Here is a 20,226-nt window from a genome sequence, read left to right as displayed (position 1 = left end):
TCGGAGCTCGGCCTTCTGACGTCACCAGAACCCCTGCAAACGAAGCAGACGAACTTGCCCTCCGCATACCTTCGATGTTTGGCGCTCGCGCAGCCGAACACCGACGAAGCTAACGAATGTGTGCTGAAGCACAGCCGGACTTTTCCACTCTATAATCCGGCCGTGGCTGAAGGCCGAGCTTCTCCCAACTAAAATTTGGTGCGCGCTGCCTCCACGCAAGTTTACGTAAAATATACCGATACGGTGCTCCCGCCAACTGCGTCGCGTATAGTGTACATGAGCGTGGCACAGTTGGCACCGCGCGTAATTGCCTGCTTTTTTTTTTTTTTTTTGCTTGTTTTTATGTTAATTGGCTGTTTTTAGACATACTGCGCAGTGAAATGTATTTAAGTGTTTGGTGGAGTCGACACTAACTTGTAGAGGGCAAGGGCATCGGAAAAACAGTTGGTAGTTTGCAACGTGACTAGTTCCAAGGTCCCTGAAACTTGGTCAAAGTGGTACGACGACAGCTTATAGAAATACACATTATATAGAAGGTGTTAAATTTGTGTCGGTTGCGGAAAAGGTTTTAAAGAAGCTACGAGTAGTAGCGAGTCCAGATCAAGATATGGCTCCGAAGAAACGAAGAGTGTCGGTTGTGCCTTACATGCACAAAACCTCACACAATCTCAAAAAGATAGTAAACCGCGTAAATGCTCGGCTGGTTTTTTCTGCGCAGGAAAAAAACTTCCCAAGTTATGCAAACTGACGGACCCTTCCCGCAACCACCGGTTGGCTGCGTGAAAAAGCATCGCAGCCCGTTTGTAGAATGCGCAGAAAGATTCGTCTATCAGATCCTGCTGTCGTACGGTAAAAAGTACGTGCATGGGAGAGACGGGAAGATTTTCTAAATGATAGATTGCGCCAACACAACCAAAAAGTGAGCGGACAGCGTGACGGTCATTTGTCAATGCTCTGCCATGAACGTGGGTGCAAACCTGAATTGAATTTGTGCGCTGTTATTAGAAAACATAGAAATAAGAGGGCAAAGAAAATTATAGAAACAAATCTGAAAAAAAAAACAAAAAAAAAAACGGGTATCGATGTGTCAGCGTGGCGTCGATCGATTTGGGCGACAAAGAGACACAGTTCTTGCGAACATTGGTGTGGCATGGGGTTGGTTGAATGGCATGATAACGCAGAGTATTTATACTCTTGATTATCTGACGATTAAACCAGTTGACTTTGAGTGGAAACCAGTTGAAGTTAGCGCATTGTGTTGTCTCGTCCCTACTCTTCGTCCCTCTCCTGAAGCGCTACTATGTTCTCCAAGTTTCAGTACCAACTCGCCCAAGAATTCGCATTACTCAACGTTAAATTTTACATCAAACGTATTCATTAAAAAAAAAATCGTGAAACATAGAGTAATGATGTTTGTTCAGGTGTGCTATATGACCAGGGGGACACTATACAGGGGGTTGATCGGTCACGATAAGTCGAGTAAGTAGCTAAAATTTGTTCATTCACTTCTTATTTGGTAAAAATGAACACTCGGTTTTAATTAGGAACTCGATGAGTGACAATTAAAACCACTACATCAGTCACTTTTGGATAGATTTAGAGAACGTGTTCTCTAAATTCTGCCAAAAGTGACTGATGGAGTGGTTTTCGATGACGCTCAGTGAGTTTCTAATTGAAACCATATGTTTCCTTTCATTAATTAAAAAGTTTATTAACATATTTTAGTGAATTATTAGACTCATCGTAACAATTATATCCCTGTATTATGTCCTCCCGGGCGTATCACACACCTGCACAAACATCATTACTCAATCTTTCAAGGCTTTTTTTTTTAGTCAGTTTCTATTACAATTTGACAACCTATACACATACGCATATGCTACATACGAGTATACATATGACATTCGAGCTATTCAAGTTAAACACAATTACTGTCATAGCGTGCATTACAACATGCCAAAGGTATCATGCAAAAAAGAAATAAGTATAAAACTAATCTGCAAAAAAAAAAAATGCACTTAAGCAGGGGTTACAGATACGATAATCTAAACAGGAAAATCATGGATGATGGAATAATTGTAGCGGCAATAGACGCGCCAAATACCACAATTATAAAAGTAAATGTCCTAGGCTATAATACAGTAAAAAAAGACAAAACATTTAGTGGCAGAAGTACCCAAGTGGTACGTAAAGAAGCCCAAAAGCCATAATTCATACTAGCAACAAAAAAATTGATGCTCCCATCCACGCTGAGAAGGTGGTTAGTCAGCGAAGCAGTGGTATCACCAGCAGCGATTGCCTCCTGCACTATACGAAATGCCGCCGCCAGTCGCAGCACGCTGCCGCTGGTCGGATTGCCGTTTCTTTTCCCTTTGCCGCTCCTTGTATCCTCGCTGCTCATCAGGAGTCTTAACTATATGCGTGACCTATTCATCGCGGTGCTTCAGCAACAATGAAACCAGTTGCTATACTCAGTTTCATCTCACGTTTAAGCGCAGCGGATGTTACGAGCCATCGGAGCCAATCGGAGGCCGTGTCAGTGTCACGTGACCTTTAAGAGGGAACACAGCGACGCACGGAAAGCGTATCACGGGCCACGTCCACAGAACGGGATGGGCTAAGATAGCTCGAAGCATCCGCTGCGTCCGGACCTATGAAAGGCTAGTGACGTCACTCTCCACGTCACAAGCTGCCGTCGCCGCGGTAGCAGGCGCCGTTATCATTTATTATGCGGTTCGCACTTCACTCGAGGGCTTCGAATGACTTCAACCCCTTTCGAAGCAGCTGCAAACCTAATCTTTACCGGAACGCGTGGGAGGGTGTTCCTGTTGTTCACACGCGCCTTATCATGCATCATGTGGTTTTGATGCTTGTTTTGTGGTTTCTCTAATGAAACGGATACTGAGCTGTATGCTGCATGCCCGACTTCAAAGGAGATATGCTCTTTTGCCTTCAATTGTCCGCCAGGAGTTTTTTGCTTACAACGACGACACGAAAATTTCCTTGGCTGGTAGAGATATACAGCTTCGCTGTAAAACAAACAAATATGAGCCATCAATGTGATCCCGCGGCATAAAAATTATTTCGGAACACGATTGTTGTATTTGAAGAACGAACGCGCAAAGTTGATAGTGCTTTCCATGCAGTTAAAAGGCGTGCCCGTTTGATATACGATTATCTGTCTCCTGTTTATTTTTTTTTATGCCTACTTAAGCGTCTGTCGAAACGCATAACTCGGCGCCACATTAACTTGTCCAATTGTGTCGAGGTCTTATTTGTACATTAGCGGAAACAACTTAAAATATATATTTATCTGGCCTTTCTCATTATAAAGCGGATGTTTCAGCGAGGACTTTCAAAAATCGCTAAAAATAGGGTGGTTAAGAAAAATATCAACTCTTTCTGGGAACTAGCTGCTAGCCGCGGCGGACATGAGGTATTGGATAAAAAAAATATTAACCAGAAAACTAACAAAAAATCGTAATATGCTTTTTAATTAGCGAAAATAAACACGTTTCCAATTATGAACTTTCTGGGCGATGATCGAAAACAACTAAATCAACTCAGTTTAGGAAGATATGAGGCAGGTACCGCATTTTACGGCGTTCAAAAAATACGCCCAGTTTGGACGCGTTTCTAGGTTTCGGTTTGCTTTGCGGCAGCGGTCCTCCTGCCTTTACGTTACCGAGGCCTCCGGAGAGCGGGACTTCTGGCGGCTGCACCCGGTCGTCCCACTGACAGTGCTGGGACAATAAAGTTTTATTCTCTTCTCTCTGGCGCGAAGATGCTGGCCCCGATAGGAAGCGGACGGGTGCAAATTGAGTGGCTCTTTCAGAACGCCGTGAAACGCTGCACCTGCCAATTATTTCTTTCTAAAATGAGTTGATTTTGTGGTTTTCGATGATGCTCAACAGGTTTCTAATTGTAAGCTTGGTTGAAATTTATAATTAAAAAAAGTTGCTCAGAAAAATTTTAGTTAATTATTTGGCTAATTGGTAGGTGTTTCGGAATCACTGACGTCTGCCGAAGCCCAAAATGTTCCCGCTTGTTTTCTTTTTTTTTTTTTCATTTATTTTAGTTTTAGTGATTTTTGAAAGTTTTCGCTGAAACAGCCGACATTTAGCAAAAGGTGGTTTCAGAACGTATTTCTTCCACTTTACGGTTTAATCATATAATTTCTTTAAAACCAGCTATTGCAGTAAGATTTCGTGTGAGTACCCCCTACTAATATACCACGGAAAAGTATTGAATGCACGAGCAAATAATATAGCGATTAATCTTTAAATCAAGTTGGTACCAGGTTTTGTATTCTATAATTATATTATATAAATGCAACCAACTGCTTGGGATAACTTCGATCGCTAAGCATTTGACGTGAGTAGCTCAAGTGAACTTTAAGAACACCAATAAACTTGAGTTTTCTTACTTGTTTAATCACACAATTTTCAAACCTATCTTATAGCGTTCTGTGTTCTGGTTTGTTGACAAATTGTAATATTACGTACCTCGTTTTTTTTATTAGTTGTAATTTATTCTATCTTAACCAGACCGACCGTTTTACAATGTAATAGTTTTCCTTCACTTCAAGTGATTCCAAATACGTTGAGTTAGAAAACAGACTCTTGTCGCCTGCATACACGATGACTGTTTTTGTGAGTCTGAGATAGTACTTATGTCATCCGCATACACCAGAAAAAGCAGCGGTGCCAAGATCAACCTTTGTGGTACACCACATTTGATTCTAATCACGTTCGAGGAGACCGTGCGTCTAGGCTTATGTAACAATTGTCGGAAAGCCCATCGTGAACCTAGTGCTTAAACAATCACTGAAACGACACTCTTGAATCCAGTGTTGAAACAATCAAGAAAACAATCATCTTGAATATAGCGTTGAAACAATTATAGCAAGGACTAATTAAATGTTTTAATGACTCTACGTCACCTGACTTGAGGTCACGTGGCACGTGACATGTGGCACCAAGTCGTGGTACCCACTCCCACATGACGTCACAGTGGAAACAACGTTATCGGACCGAATAACGTTGGGTGTTAAATCGTAATGTGACGTGGTGTCACGTGACAGTAGGGCTTGGCGCCGTTATGACACATGACCACGTCGCGTGACGTCACTAAACACCGTGGCGTCACGTGGTTACTCAGAGCATGCCCACACACACAAAAAAATGTAACGAAAATCCACCAGGACATTATTTTATATGACGGTTTCATTGAAAGGTTGAAATGCAGCTGTCAAATTTCTTGGTGCATCCGTCTTACTATTGTTGGTGACAGGTCAAGAACGGGGTGGAAGCTCTTCCCAACTCTTTTCACTTTAGCAGAGCGAACGCGCCCCTTACAAAAAAATGAACTGACTTTCAATTGAAAGTGTAAAGGACTCACTCAATAGACCTCATTCAGTCTCAATTGAAACTTAATTGACTTTTTCTATTGAGTCGCTATTGATCCGTCCCAGACTATTGGCCACTGAGTCTTAATTGAATTTTTAGCAATTGCATTTCAAGTGAATTTTGGCAATAGTGTTTCAATAGAACTTTTGCTATTGAGTTTTAATATTGCAATTGACTTTCAATTGAATTATTGCAACGTGCTTCAATAGAATTTATTGCAACTGTATTTAAAAAAAATTGCTCTGGTTGAGAATTTTTTTCACAATTCTTTAAAGCATGCAACATGAAGGAAACAAAGCACATAGAGGAAACGAACACAAACATCGTAACTAAGCACTCACAACCCACTAATCGTACTCCCTCGACTACCCCACCGCCTTATATACCCTACATAAGAAAGGTATTCATTTGGCCGGTGACCACCTCAGCATCTACTAAGGTTCCCAGTTTCCTATTTCCTCCTTGAAAGTCTCATAGATGATAAACAGTGTTTCGACGTCATTGGACTCTATCCCTTAATAGAAAAACATTGGTACAAGCAATAATCGTTGGGTGCACACGGGTGCAGTAATCCACAAACGACCAAACTCAATTCCATTCCTAATGAGTAAATTCAATAGAATCGATATTGATTTTTTATGACCAAACTCAATTGCATTCCTAATGAGTAAATTCAATAGAATTTATATGGAGTTTCTAATGATCAAACTCAATTGCATTCTTAGTGAGTAAAGTCAATAGATTCGATATTGAGTTTTTTGTGAGCAGTCTCAATTGCATTCCTAATGAGTAAATTCAATAGAATCTAAATTGAGTTTCTTATGACCAAACTCAATCGCATTCCTATTGAGTAAATTCAATGGAATTGATATTGAGTTTCTAATGATCAAACTCAATTGCATTCCTAGTGAGTAAAGTCAATAGAATCGATATTGAGTTTCTTATGATCAGTCTCAATTGCATTCCTATTGAGTTAATTTAATAGAATCGAAATTGAGTTTCTTATGACCAAACTCAATCGCATTCCTATTGAGTAAATTCAATAGAATTGATATTGAGTTTCTAATGATCGAACTCAATTGCATTCCTAGTGAGTAAAGTCAATAGAATCGATATTGAGTTTCTTATGATCAGTCTCAATTGCATTCCTAATGAGTAAATTCAATAGAATCAAAATTGAGTTTCTAATGGTCAAACTCATTAGACATTGAGTTTATATCGAGTTTCAATTGACTCTATAGGAACACAATAGAAAGTCAATTGAAACTCATTGATCATTTTTGTAAGGGGCTGGAGAGGAAATCGCCTCCTCTCCGTGCGTTTGTTCTGCTAAAGAGGAAAGAAGTGGAAGAAGCTTCCACTTCGGTTTTGACCTTTCCCAGCACCTGTTGTAAGAACGAACGTACGGCCTTCCATTTTCTCTCACCAGTTTAGCTGAGCGTTACTAGATCAAGGTTGGTTGACAAGCTTTCGAGAACACCTGGCGCAATTTCGCGGCGCGTCCGTTCGGTGCCGCTCGCTACGCCAAACGTTGGACGAACATATTGCCTGCGGTGGAAAGACGATTCCATCGCGGGTTTTCATGGCAAACATAAGGTTTTCATTACATTTCATTTATTGACCTCAAAAGCATCTATAGATGCATTACATAAAGGGGGAATGACAAGAATGGGGAAGAAGTCGTGACTTATACATATTTGAGAAACTTTGATAAAAACAAACTTACTGACCATGGCAATAACAAAAGTTTGCGCAAAAGTTCGCACAAAAAGAGCACCGCACAAAAAAAAATCCTACTCCGTCGCCCGTAGGAGCGAGCGGTGCCGCTGGTGGCGCTAGGGTCGCCATCTGCCTAAGGTCACCTAATTACCTGCCCGAATCCGCCCGTACCTGGACGCGTGCGGATGATTGAGAAGGACTCGTTTTCGAACAACGCTCTTCCTGGAGCTCGTTAACTGGTAGATGTAAGAACGTTGGCCTAGTCAGGGAAGGCGAGGGGGAATCCGGATCAATCTGGATTAAAGTCCGCCAAGATGCTGGTAAACAAATCAGTCACCGTTGTTTTCTTTGTGTGTGTGTGTGCTTCCGAGTTTATATCGTAGCATCTGACCGCCAAGCATAATTTCCTCGCGCCAACTCGACTGCCCCACAAGCTTGTCCGTAACAGAACCAAGCCACTCCAATTAAGGCGAGCAAAATGCCCTCGTGGTTATTTTTTTTTTTTGGTTCATTAACCAACTGCACTAAATGTGGAAAGCAAACTTTCGCAGCATGGCAAAACCACCAAGGTCTGTCCCCGGACAACATGTTTTTTTATTGGATTTGCCAGCTACGGAGATATCAGCGTCAATCGATATTCGTACCGGGAATGAGATAGCTATAAATAGGAGGCATTGCACACGCTGGCGAGGTTATGCGCGCTCGTTTTGACCTTGAAAGGAGAGCGCCTCGGGAGCCACGTGCCCAAGGATAGCAGCGCTCTCAAACGATGTTTATGTTGTTGTTGTTTTACTTTCACAACCCGCGTAATAAATTAACGGAATATAAATTTAAAAAGTCGAACTTTATGAGTGCGAGAGGCGCAACGGAGATTGGCCATATCGCTGTATAAAATACAGCAACGCGGCCCAATTTGCACTGAATTTGAAAAAAAAAAAAAAAAAATAGAAATAAAAAGAAGTACCGTATTTTCCGGATTATAGTGAGAGGGCTATACATGCTTTAACGTTGAAACTTAGCTACCTTCCCTGTGCAGAAGTCGCCATCTTGAATTGCGAAACTTCTGGTACGGGGGAAACAACGTTTTGCCCTCGCCACGTAACTGGACACGTAGCCAGAGGGGAGGCCCATGGGGCCCGGGCCCCCCTCGAAATCTTCCATTTTGCTGGAACCTCCTCTCCCCCCTCCCTCTCACACAGCATTTTGTCGTGGGCGGCCCCGTCTCGATCGGTCTTCTATGTCATCCATGCGCTCACGCATGGATGAATGAGATTCCATGCGTCTGATTACGTTCATCGTTAATTTTGGCTAGGTTCAGCGACGAAACGACTGAACTGTTGCACAGGGAGTATTCGCATCGTTTACGGCCTCACCTGACGACGCTTGTTTTCAGAAAAATAAACTAACAAAGAGACTAATGAAATATTTTATAGTGAAGCGAAGCAAGACCATAACCCGATTAACAATATGCTGAAACGAGAACAGATGAACTCGCAAGTTAATTGTTCAGTGTTTGGTTTTCGTGGACATCAACGTTTTATGAACTTCGAAAAATGTGAAGTTTCCTACAGTGACGAAGAGAATCTACGGAAAGAAGCAATATTGTCTCGGCCTGTTTTCAGCAGAGAAATTAAGTATTCGAGGAATATTTCAATTGTCCGACCTAGGCCAAGTAGCACATTTCTCGAATAATCGGCCCTGCTAAAGTATTAGCAGCACTTGAGGATACTGGCCTCAGGAAATGCACATTTGCTTACGGCGTACTCGATGTATGACATAAGCGACAGATGCGTCAAAATAAACCTGAAGTTTTGATTCCGCAAATTTTGCCAAATAAAATTAAAGGGCCCAATAGAAGAGACCCCAAAGATTTTGGTCAGCATCGAAAGCCAGGCGCCACTTCATGGGGCTGTGTGGAAATATCTTTACCTGTTTGAAGAGACGCGCTCCATAGATTGCGGCGTCGCCAGCCACTGAAAGTAAATCTCTATTTACCATCGACAACGCTACGTTCGGGTGACTTTCGTGCAGACGGCTTTTTCTCGGCGTCACATATTGCGGGCCGCCGACACTCTCAAGCTCTCTGTGACAGTTTCTTACGTGGGAAGTCCCAACTTTTATATTTAAATAAAAATAATTATATTGAACTGGTTATCTTAAGCAAATCATTAAAGCACTCGAAAGACTGACAACATAAACAAAACACGGTGTAGATTTTTTTTATTGATAAATAAATCGATCGAGCGAACATCTATGTCGCAAAATCTATTAGGTATGTCAAACACGTGTAGGGGCGATATTGGGAGCAAACAAATCGCCCGATGATGACAATATACCATGATGCCCTAGCACCAGATAAAATACACGTTAAACGTTCCTTGCCTATCTCTCCACGAGTTACCCCATATCATTTAAAAGCAGTTTTTTTTTTTTTTTTAATGTTATGAACACCAAGGACGATGCTTTGGGTAAACATAGATAGTGGTTGTCTTACGCTGAATGTTTCTGTCACCTTTTTTTTCTCGTTTGATTACGAATATTCCGCCGGCTATTAGTAAGAAAACTTGAGTTGTCATAAGTAATTGGCATTTGAACCCTCGTGCTATCTCCAGAGTCCCCTATATACTCAATGTGCGTCAGTGCTAACGTCGATTTCCGTGGATCATGGCCTCATGACAGGTGTGTGCGGTAGGCCGGCGGTGAAAGTAGTCAAAACGTGCTACGAAACTAACCGCAGAGGTTGGCCACGTAATTATGTAATGCATTTGACTGGTAAATATGAGCATTGGACGACATTCGCCGGTGTAAAAAAAAACAAAAAAAAAACAACAATAAAACGCGACCAAAAAAAAAAAAAAGAAGCAGAAAAGAAACGAAGGTACAACGCATCCGCTAAGGCTCAGAGAGGAGAGCGAAGCGTCGAGTTCAAGCAACCTAATGGCGGCCGCATCAAGTGCGTCGAGCTTCAACGTGTTTGCCGCTTGGGGCAGATCGGGAATTCACTAACGATGACGTCACCCTAACGTAGACTAAGCTTTGAAGCTATACGGGCTGCCGGGTCTAATCGCGAGCCAGATAGAAACCACGTGCTATATTGCTCCAAGGTTAATACGGGTCAACGCGCCGAAATTCCAGGTGCGCTTTACTTTACTACATTTGTGATGCGAATCCATAGCGGGACCGTTAACGACGTGCCGTTGTGCTGTAACGCAGCGGGGTTTTTATCGACGGAAGTGGCGAGTTTGCGGTGAGGCGGTAGCTGGCAATGAGCTCGGGTTCGGAGATCTCGAAAGCACACGTGTTTGACGAGCTGGCTACCCTTCGCGCCGATCGGTATTACAAGTGGAGGCTAATGGCCCGCCAGCCTTGTCCATTAGTCCATCTTAGGACGAGACGGAGTTCTCTAGGTGGTATTGGCTCGACACCCCATAGGTAACAAGGCCATCGTGTCGGGAAGGAAGGAAAACAAGATGGCTACTCTGTGCTAGGAAGGGATGGGGAGAATGAAAGAAAGGTCCACAGAGGAGAGAAAGAATGGAATACGAAACGCAAACCAAATACTTTACTAGGGGGAATACATTCCACTCCTCTCAAATACAATATAGCCTCGGCGCGGACAGGTTTTCTAAGCTAGGCGAGAGCCATCTATCGTCGGGGAGGTCTCGGCTATCGAGCGGTAAATCATGATCATGATGGTGGTGGTTCTACACCAAAGTCATTCTTGTGGAAATGCTCGAGACACGTGCCACGCGCCACCTCTAGAAAGAACATGGCGTCTAGAATATAGCTCATTGCTGCGCCAAATACTTTGCTGCACTGTGCCGCCATGATCTTCCCAAGGGCTGCACGTTGCACGTGCCTCCTGCATCGACGCACCTTGCGCTACTTTTGAAACACGAAGGGGCTTTAGATGGAATCGGAGACGACACCGCCGCGGCCGCCGTGAACATCCACGTGCACATGCGCGTGGACTGACGCGGACCTCCCCTCCGTCAGGGCGCTGTAGGCGCTCTAGGCGTTCTGTCTAATGCAAATGAGCGCAGTGGAATGCATTCCCCCTAGTAAAGTATTTGCGTAAACGTTGCAACGTTCGAATAGAATGTTGCGCTGCGCGTAGAGGCTGAGAAATGGGGGGGGGGGGGGGGGGGGGGGGGGGGGGGGGGGGGGGGGGGAGACGAGCGCGTGCGGGGGACGTCGGAAGCAAACAAGAGCTTTCGTTGTCTTTGCTCCTTTGTGTGGTTGGTATACGGTACCAAGCACCATTGTTAGAGTGTACAAGGGCGAGAGATTTTACCCTTGTCAGGGACAAGTGCCAACTGGTGCAAGCTTACTTTCGAGTTCTTTCTTTTTTATCATAACCCACCAGAGGTGAGCGCGGGTCAAAGATTGGAGACCACGGTGCGGTATTAGCCTTCGGCACTCGTGTTCAATCGGGGAAGACACGACTTACAGCTGAACGCTGAGGCAGCACTCGAAACAGACAAACAAATAAGTCGTTAGTTGTTTATACAGCAGGAGTTTAGTCTGCCAGAACATGGTAGACATTGTTACCCACTGTAGATAAGCAATTTAGCCTTTGCAGTACGACTGCTAGCCTGGGGTCTTTAACGCGAACCACACAGTAGTGATACACGACCGTACGCTGGTATGATCGATGCTCATCCAGATCGAAACGGGCACGGGTGGGGATTGAACCCAGGATCCCTGTGTTCTGCAGCGCGAGCTTTCGCTACGTGCTCCGAGCTGGTGTGCGCTAGCCTAAAGCCCCTTGATAAAAGCGTTTTTTACAAGTACCGCCAACCATTGTTGTGGAAGCGCTCGAGACACGTGCCATAAGCAGGTGCTCCGCCGCCATTCGCTTCCAAGGCCCGCTCATTTCAGTGCTGCGCCGCCATTTGCTTCCAAGGGCCGCTCGAGACATGGGCCTCGTGCACTCGCGCATTTGACGCTACTTGCAAGACAAGCGAAAACACATCGAGGGTCTTTACGCTAGCCCACTCGGCCACCGATCCCCTCACGCAACACTCGTGTGACGAGGAGACTTAGACGAAATTGATTTACTAGAAGGACGAAGAGGTTAACCAAGCTCAATGATGCCAACTTGCTACTTCCTGCCGGAGAAGGGAAAAGAGGGGTAAAGGAGGAACTGATATGTAAAAATAGAAATAAGAAACATAGTAATCACGCAAAAAGTAATAAAAGTAACATAATGTCTTACAGGAAGTGGCTCGGAGCCAGCCATCTGACATATTCAGTGTTCAAAGCACGCGTGCGCGGGCACACGCCAACGTGGTAAATCTAGAGCCACTAAATTAGCTACGCTTGAGAGTAGCGGCCTAGAATCACTGTTGTCGGTTGTCTAAAGCCTTATCTAAAATCACAGAAATCGATTTTCCGTCCTCCAGAAATGTCAAAACAGCCCGCGACAGAGTAAAGCGAGATCGCCAGAGCTTTCCGACGCCGTGTCGAACTAGATCGAACGCTCAGGAAGTCGTAATAGCGTCTCAATGGCGTCGCCCATGAGATAACCGGGAATTAGAATGTCGCTACTGTTGATAGTGGCTCTAGCGCCAAAAATGGGCAGGGACACATTTGTACGAAATTTGCGTCGAGGACAAGAACACTGCCAACAACTTGTCGTGCAATCAGCGACGAAGCAAAGCGAACAGATTGAAAGGAAAAAAAAGAAAAAAGAAAAAAAAATGAAGGTCCGTTATGTCGGCACCCATACACACACAGAAGGAGAAAACAAACGAAGAAAAACGAAAATGGGGTGAATATTTTAAGCGTGGGTAAGCAGAGAGACCTCGGCACCCGGCCGCGCCCAGGTGTCGACGTTAATTTTTTTTTTCCTGAATCGAGGCGGACAGGAGCGAACGGCGATATCGTGGGGGAAAGCCCCCGCGCAGGAAACGCGGAACGGGTCCTGTCCTTGAATGCGGCCGCGTCGACAGGCGATCACGTCCGCGGCGGCGACGAAGGCGACGACGGCACTTTCCCCAACGCGTGCTGCAGCAGTTATTTTGAGTCGTGTGCCCGGTGTGCCAACGCGGCTCGCTCTGCGCGTCGCCTGGACTTTTGCCCGACCACAGGTGCCTGACCACAGGTGAGACATCTCTCTATCTGAGAAGCTACGCGAGCAAGACACGAGCTCGTGAAAAATGCCCTCCGTTCGCGCGTACCCTTTTGGACGATTGCGTTGCTCATTGATGTTTCTGTCGACCTGCGGTTCTGGAATGAACTTAAAGGGACCCCTCGACATCGCCGGCGGTCATAGCCGAGTTCGTTGACGACGATTCTGCGACGCGACTCCTCAAACCACCGAGGCTGTGATTTGTGGGTAGACGATAGGCGCGCGAGCCAGCTCCGCAGAATGCTTGGTATGTTTGCGCGAGAACTCGCGAGTCGAACGCACTTTCCAAAGCCACGCGCTCGCTCCCGTACCTTTGTCAGCCCTGCGGATGTTTGTGGGGACGTGCACAACCCAAAAGAGTCGCTGAGGTCAGGTTTCTACGATTTGCCAACGAGGGAAGCGAGTGTAACGTCAAACTGTCAACGTTAACGGTGTTGGTTACACAAACACCATTCAACTTGTCGTTCGAAACGAATGACGGATAAGTAGTCAGTCTTTAAAAACAGCGCGACTAGGACGAGGACAAAAAGACGTAGAGAACACAAGACAAGCGCTTGTCTTGAGTTCTCTACGTCTTTTTGTCCTTGTCCCAGTCGCGCTGTTTTTTTAACATGAACTCTTATCAACTTGCCCAGTTATCTATCTTTATCATAAGTAGCCAGACCACGACCCTTGACGCCACAGCTAGGCAAATCCTTGCAGTGACGTCACACGAGGGAAATACGAGAAGGCGCCACCAAGACATCCCGGCGTATGCCCAGTGAACAACACGCTCAAATGTGGCGACCAACGAACGTTACGTATTCTACGTAAATCGGGGTGCTCCACTGTGGCAAGCCTTCTGAAGGACGGTGTATTTACGGCTTGTGATTGGTCAGAGGATGCAGCGATTTCTCTTGGAGCAGAGACTTATTTCACTGCGTGCTCCTCGGCATCAAGGCGGATTCACTGGACGCCATATTTGAAGGGGATCGGTGGCCGAGTGGGCTAACGCGCCTCAGCTTGAAGCGATCCTTGTGCTGCAAAACCTCCTTGGTTCCTCCTGGGATCAAAACGGGTAGATCCTCCTGACCGTTTCAATCTGGATGAGTTTCGTGCCGGCACGCCTTCGCGTGTAATCGCCACTGCGTAGTGCACGTGAAAGACCCCAGGCTAGCGAATGTACTGCACTGGCTAAATTTCTCGTCTACAGCTATATAGGAGACAAGACACCCGCTGAGGTGTGCTCACTTTAAGGCTGTCTAAACATACAAGCAACACTATTTACGCCATATTGGAGGGCGCTGGTTAGAGCGCATGTTCAGAACAAGCTCACATTAATAGGCTGCTAAAACCGGCAGCCTTGAAGGTGTGGAATGCACGTTGCGAAATAACTGATGAAGCTCGCCATCAACACGCGCTCAACAGTCGCGCACACAGCTATGGCCGCCAGTGAATACCCCCTATAGAGGGTATTCACTGGACGCCATATTTGAGGGCGATGTTTAGAGCGCATGCTCGGAACGAGCGCACATTCCTAGGCTGCTAAGACCGGCAATCTTGATGGTGCAACATGGACGTTCGTCTTCAGCACGTCTTCAGCACGCGCTCAGCAGTCGTGCACACAGCTATGGCCGCCCCAGTGACTACTCTCTATACTTCTTTCACCCCCAAGATGACAACGCGGGGAAGGCTACGTGCTGGATGAACCAATCGTATGTGTCTGTCTTTCGCCACGTGATCACGCTCCCGCCCATACCCACGGATAGAAAGCGGCATCAGGCGATGAAAGGGAGGCGGTTGACGTCCAGCGAAGGCGCGGCAACTAGTGGTGCAAAACTAACGATAGTACTATCGATAGTGGAAGTCAAATTTAACTATTGATAGTGAAGAAAACGATCGATAGTGCTATCGATAGTCGACCATTGATAGTCGACTACCGTGAAACTCGATAGCCAACTATCATTAGTCGACTATCGTGAAATTGTTTGTAGTAGAATATCGATGAACTATCGCGAGCCAACCATCGTAAATATATCGAGAATGTGTTTTTAGGTGACGAAGAACGTGGTGGGGTTCATTCAGGAAATGTTGTGTAGCTCGGAGGAAAACGCAACAGCCATTAAAGACTTCCGCGTTATTATCGAGGAACAATCTAAACCCTATTGGAAAACAATCAGCAAACGTTAGAAACCCTCCTTAGAAACTATATAAAAAAAACATATATACAGGGTGATTTTTTTTTCCAAGCTTTACAAGTTTGTTTTGAAAAATTGTGCAAGTTAAACTTATGCGGTTTGTGCAGGTGAGTCATGCGGCCAGAGGTAAAAAGATTAGAGGGCTAATCGTAATTATCAATTGCCTAATTAAGTAAAGTTTGTTATTTAATTTTAAATTAATTAAAATAGACATAGGGTTCCAATCAGAAGCTTGGCGAGCGTCATCGAAAACCACTAAATCAGTAATATTTAGAAAGACTTTGAGCGCGTGAGGAGAGCAGCAGTACGCTAAAGTTACCACTCGTGGAGCAGGTACAAGGCTAACGGTTACGGTAAGGCGCCCGTGCTATTTTCCGTCTCTCATGAGATCCCCAGCCTTGTTGTACCTGCTCCACGAGTGGTAACTTCAGCGTACTACTGCTCAAACTCTTTCTAAATATTACTGATCTAGTGGTTTTGGACGACGCTCAGCAAGTTTCTAATTGGAACCATACGACTATTTTCAATAATTAAAAAGTTAATTAACAATTTTTACTTAATTAGCCGACTGATCGTTACAATTAGCCCCATATACTATGTCCCCCTGGCCGTATACTATACGGCCAGGGATTACTCACCTGCACAAACCGCATAAGTGTACCTTTCACAGCTCTTTTTAAACAAATCTGTAAAGCTTAAAAAAGAACTCTGTATAGTGTATACTATTGGAAAAGTATGCATAAAATATATCAACTAAATAAATGACCAAACTTTTTTTTTTTTTTGGTGGGGGGGCCTTAGCTTTTTATAGGCAGCGCACTATCCGAAAAATAGAATTCTTTTTCTCCCCTGATAAGTAAACTACGTGTTGCATAAATCCGGAACCCTGCTTGAATATGATGTTAGCGATGGTGATCGAATGCACAATACCCAGATGAAAAGATGTTTAATTCCATTTGATTTCATTTTATTGACCTCAAGGGCGTCCGAAGGACGCGCTACATAAGGGGAGGTTCAAAGCAAGTAACATGAGATTAAAAAACAAAAATAGCAAAATACAGAGATGTGAAATGTGTTCGCGGATACACCGAATGTCGTCAATCAAAGCGAAATGAAGCGAGAATAAAGCACGAAGAGAGTACAAAAGCTCTTCTACACAAACAAAATCAAGGTAATATATTAAACAATTGCTCACTGAAATAATGTCTCATTGCCAACAATATCATTTTTTGGATCACATGTAATTTTTGTTTTTATATTTTACTTTTGATCCAGTTAAAGGGATGCTGAATCAAAATCTGGATTCCACAAAACACGTGGCAAGAGCGTGCAACGGGATGCTACAAACACCAAAACATCACTCATACAGCGATATCTCGAACGGATGACCGTATTTTTCAAAAAAAAAAAAAAAAAAAACGAGGCGCTTTTGACAGATATGTTTGCGTCATGTTCCTCCGAGAAGGAGAGGGAACGGCCTCGCGTCTTCTCCGCCTCGCCGCCTTGAGGGGGCGAAGCGAAGAGAGGAGGAAACGAGATACCTTGACGTCACGCGCCTCGTCGGCCTCGTTCAATCTCGACCCTTTCTTCAAAACTACGGCCGTCCATTCGAGATATCGCCTTTCGAGTAGTGTTGTAGGCATCGTAGCGTCCCGCCTACATCTCCTGCATTTTTTTTTTTTTTTCAAATCCAAATTTTGGTTTACCATTCTTTTAACGTTGTTTCCAAACTTATTGTATTTGAAGAATGAAAAAAACAAAATTAAAATTATCAGCAATTAAATAACCATGTTGACTTGGTATAAGCTTTTTATCTTTTAATGTTCAACTTGAAGTCACCACAACAAAATCTGTTACGTTGATTGAATCAAAAATATTTATTTATAGATTATGTGACGGCTTACAGATGAACCTTTTGCAGCCACCGTTATAAAGTCTTCCAAAATATAACTGAACAAAAAGTGGCAACATATATCACGGCACACAAGTCTAACTGATTTTTGTCAACAGCTAATTCCCGATTGTCGGGAATTCGCTATGATTGGTCATCAGCAGAAAATAAAACTTTTATCTCCAAGCGCTCCTTTGCACCTGCGAGTGATCAAGGCCATGAAAAACATGTGACAATTGAATAATAACGAAAACACAAGCGTAATACAAACTTGTGAAAACCCTGGTGTTTAATGTCTTCAGCGAGTGTTTTTCCTAGCTCCAAGACATAAACAAATACTAAATATACTTTATAGTTTTACAAATACGGGCATAGTGATCTGTGAAGCCTAATACCTGAACCCCATGAATATACAAAATAGGTGCGCAGGAAAGCAAGAAAAACGCCATTTTGGTTTAATTTCTAAATTTATTGTGCAAGAATGCAACTTTATGTTTTGGTTCCTTTCACTTTCATGTTTTTCCCCGAACCACGCGAATTGTCCGCCCGTAAATATTCGTCGTCATTCCCTTTTTTGGGTAGTGCTTTCATTTTCGTGACTCGACAGTCTTCTGAAACTTGGAGTGTCGATGGTCGACCAGAAGCCATATCGATAGTGCTATCGATAATACTATCGATTCCACTATCGATAGTCAACTATCGATGGGACTGTCCGTACTATCGATAGTTTTCGACACTCAATTTTTCTATAGTTTTGCATTATTAGTATCGACCAACACACTGTTTACAAACAAGCCCGTGTTTGCCCACCGAATGAGAGCACTGCACGCACGCAGAAACCAGATTCGCCCGAGGCGAAGCATCTGCGCATGCGCAGTGCCGACAGCAGCGCCACCACAGCGGCGTGATGTCGGGCAATTTGCGGCGCCCAACAACGGTAAGCGGCGGCAGGGTGAAGAGGGGGACGCGAGGGACACGGCTGGAATACCAGCGCGCCGGGTCCATCAGCGACAGAAAGCCAGTCGCCATTACACATCGGCCGACTGGAAGTTCAAGCGCCAGGTCACGGACAATCCGTTCGGTATGGTGTGTAATGTGTCTCCCTGCCTGGTTTGGGGCGGACGTGAGCAAAGCCGTTCTAAATGCGTTTAAAACGCCATCCGCGTTTTAAACGCTATGCGCTATGTTTTCCGATGGCGTTTTAAACGCTATGCGTTTAAAACGCCATCAGAAAACGCAAAAAAAGTGATTCTTTTTTTTTTTAAATTTTGCATCGCATGTTTTGTTTTACATACATACGTGCTGCCTGGTGCTTCGGATATCAACGATATCTTAAAACACCGCTTTTCACGGTAAAAGAGCAAACCCCCGCCTCTCTGTAGCGCGGTGGTTTTCTTGTAAAGCGTCCGAATGGCTCGTTCTTCCCCGTAGCTGCTTCGAGAAACAAGAACGGAAACGACCACATAATACAACGGTTTCGGCAGTTCACCTTCGTCACGGGGCTTTTGACAGCCATCCGATGTCAAAGGCAGTGTTGGGTAATAACGCGTTATAACTAACGCGTTACAGTATACTAATAACGCGTTACTTTTTTTTTTCTTTTTTGTGAGAGTAAGGTTTTAGATGGTGATTGGATGTTCTTTCTCCTTTGCGGTCTGGAGGAAGAACATGTTGGGCTTGCGTTGGGCCTTGGCAGCAGTGAGCGGATCAGACTTCATAAATTTAATAGTGAACATATACGAATGAATGAAAGTTGACGGAACCAATGCACGAAGACATCGACCACTCGGGCCGCAAACTTGCCTGCTGCCAGAGAACGGCTCGTATCTCTGACGGTACCGAACCAGACGAAGCACAGCGCCCTAGAAACTTCTAGAGAGGTCATCTTACACTTATCGCACATTGGAAACTTCGGCAAGTTGCTTAAAGGAGCAATGCAACAATTTTTGTACTGTGCACAAACACCGCTTAAAACGGATCCCTAACGTTAATGACCTATGAAACACGCGTTCGTTTTTCACCCCACGCAATAGAAGTCCCAGAAAAAAATTTAAGAAAAACGAGCAGCGTTCACCCCCTCAACTCGCAGCCAGAACAAGCGGCCACGTGATCTGGAGCCGATTATATGCCGCCAGTTTTGATCATAGCCACGCGCTGGGGTTGGCAAAGCGCAGGACACGCGCTGAGTTCCAGACATTGTTATGGCTCGGCTGTTGTCGTCGTTGCAGCGATTGGACACGGGTCACAACCCGAATGCTTCTCGAGCTAGCAATTATCACGAGCCCAAGTCGAGTGCCCACGCAATGCTCGGGTCCAATCTATGAACCGCATTCAAATATCGTCACTTGGGTGTACTGCGATCCCCGAGTTACGTCATCAAATTTTGCAAAGGAGAGATTGAATGAAAATGATCGCTTTTGTCCTTGAAATTACACCGCAACAAAGGAGTTTCTTGGCCAATGGCGTTGCGTGTGAGTATCCTTGAGTCCCAGGTGTGCCAGTAAGCTCGTGTAGAGAGAAAAACATTCCAATTGAATATCGTTGCACAGCTCCTTTAAACATGATCTCTCTCTCTCTCTCTCACACACACACACACATACACACACACGCAAACAAACAAACAAAAAAATCAGTGCGATACCAACGACGAAAGACAGAGATAATATACAGTGACTTTTCAACAAGAGCACACAGACGGAGCGCTGCCGCTCAGAGGTCGTAAACCTTCCGGAACCCTTAGAGTAACTTTTAGGTGTAACGAACGTCACTTTTTTGAAGTGTAACTTGTAAGTGTAGTTCTATTAAATTTTTTAAAGTAACGATGAAAGGAATGACGTTAGTTTTGTCCTTACTTTTCAGTTTCTGAAGGAAAAAGGTATTGTTGAAAGAGTACACTCT

General features: G+C 44.5%; 1 protein-coding gene across 2 annotated transcripts in view; it reads left to right on the top strand.

Moving 5' to 3' along the window:
• Positions 1-20,226, top strand: part of LOC8050822 (kynureninase) — a 59,692-nt gene that overhangs the window by 6,880 nt on the left and 32,586 nt on the right. The window contains exon 1 of one of the 2 annotated variants that reach the window (XM_040210072.3): positions 13,049-13,233. The exons of the other annotated variant lie outside the window; for it this stretch is intronic. The gene's annotated coding sequence lies outside the window, so the exon portion shown is untranslated. Of the gene's footprint in view, positions 1-13,048; positions 13,234-20,226 lie in introns of those variants that run through there. 2 annotated transcript variants of the gene reach the window in all.

This window comes from Ixodes scapularis, unplaced genomic scaffold (assembly GCF_016920785.2).
Source record: "Ixodes scapularis isolate PalLabHiFi unplaced genomic scaffold, ASM1692078v2 PGA_scaffold2__306_contigs__length_199485367, whole genome shotgun sequence".
NCBI lineage: Eukaryota > Metazoa > Arthropoda > Arachnida > Ixodida > Ixodidae > Ixodes > Ixodes scapularis.
Note: the sequence above shows the minus strand (reverse complement) of the source record. Positions and strands in the feature narration are given on the sequence as shown.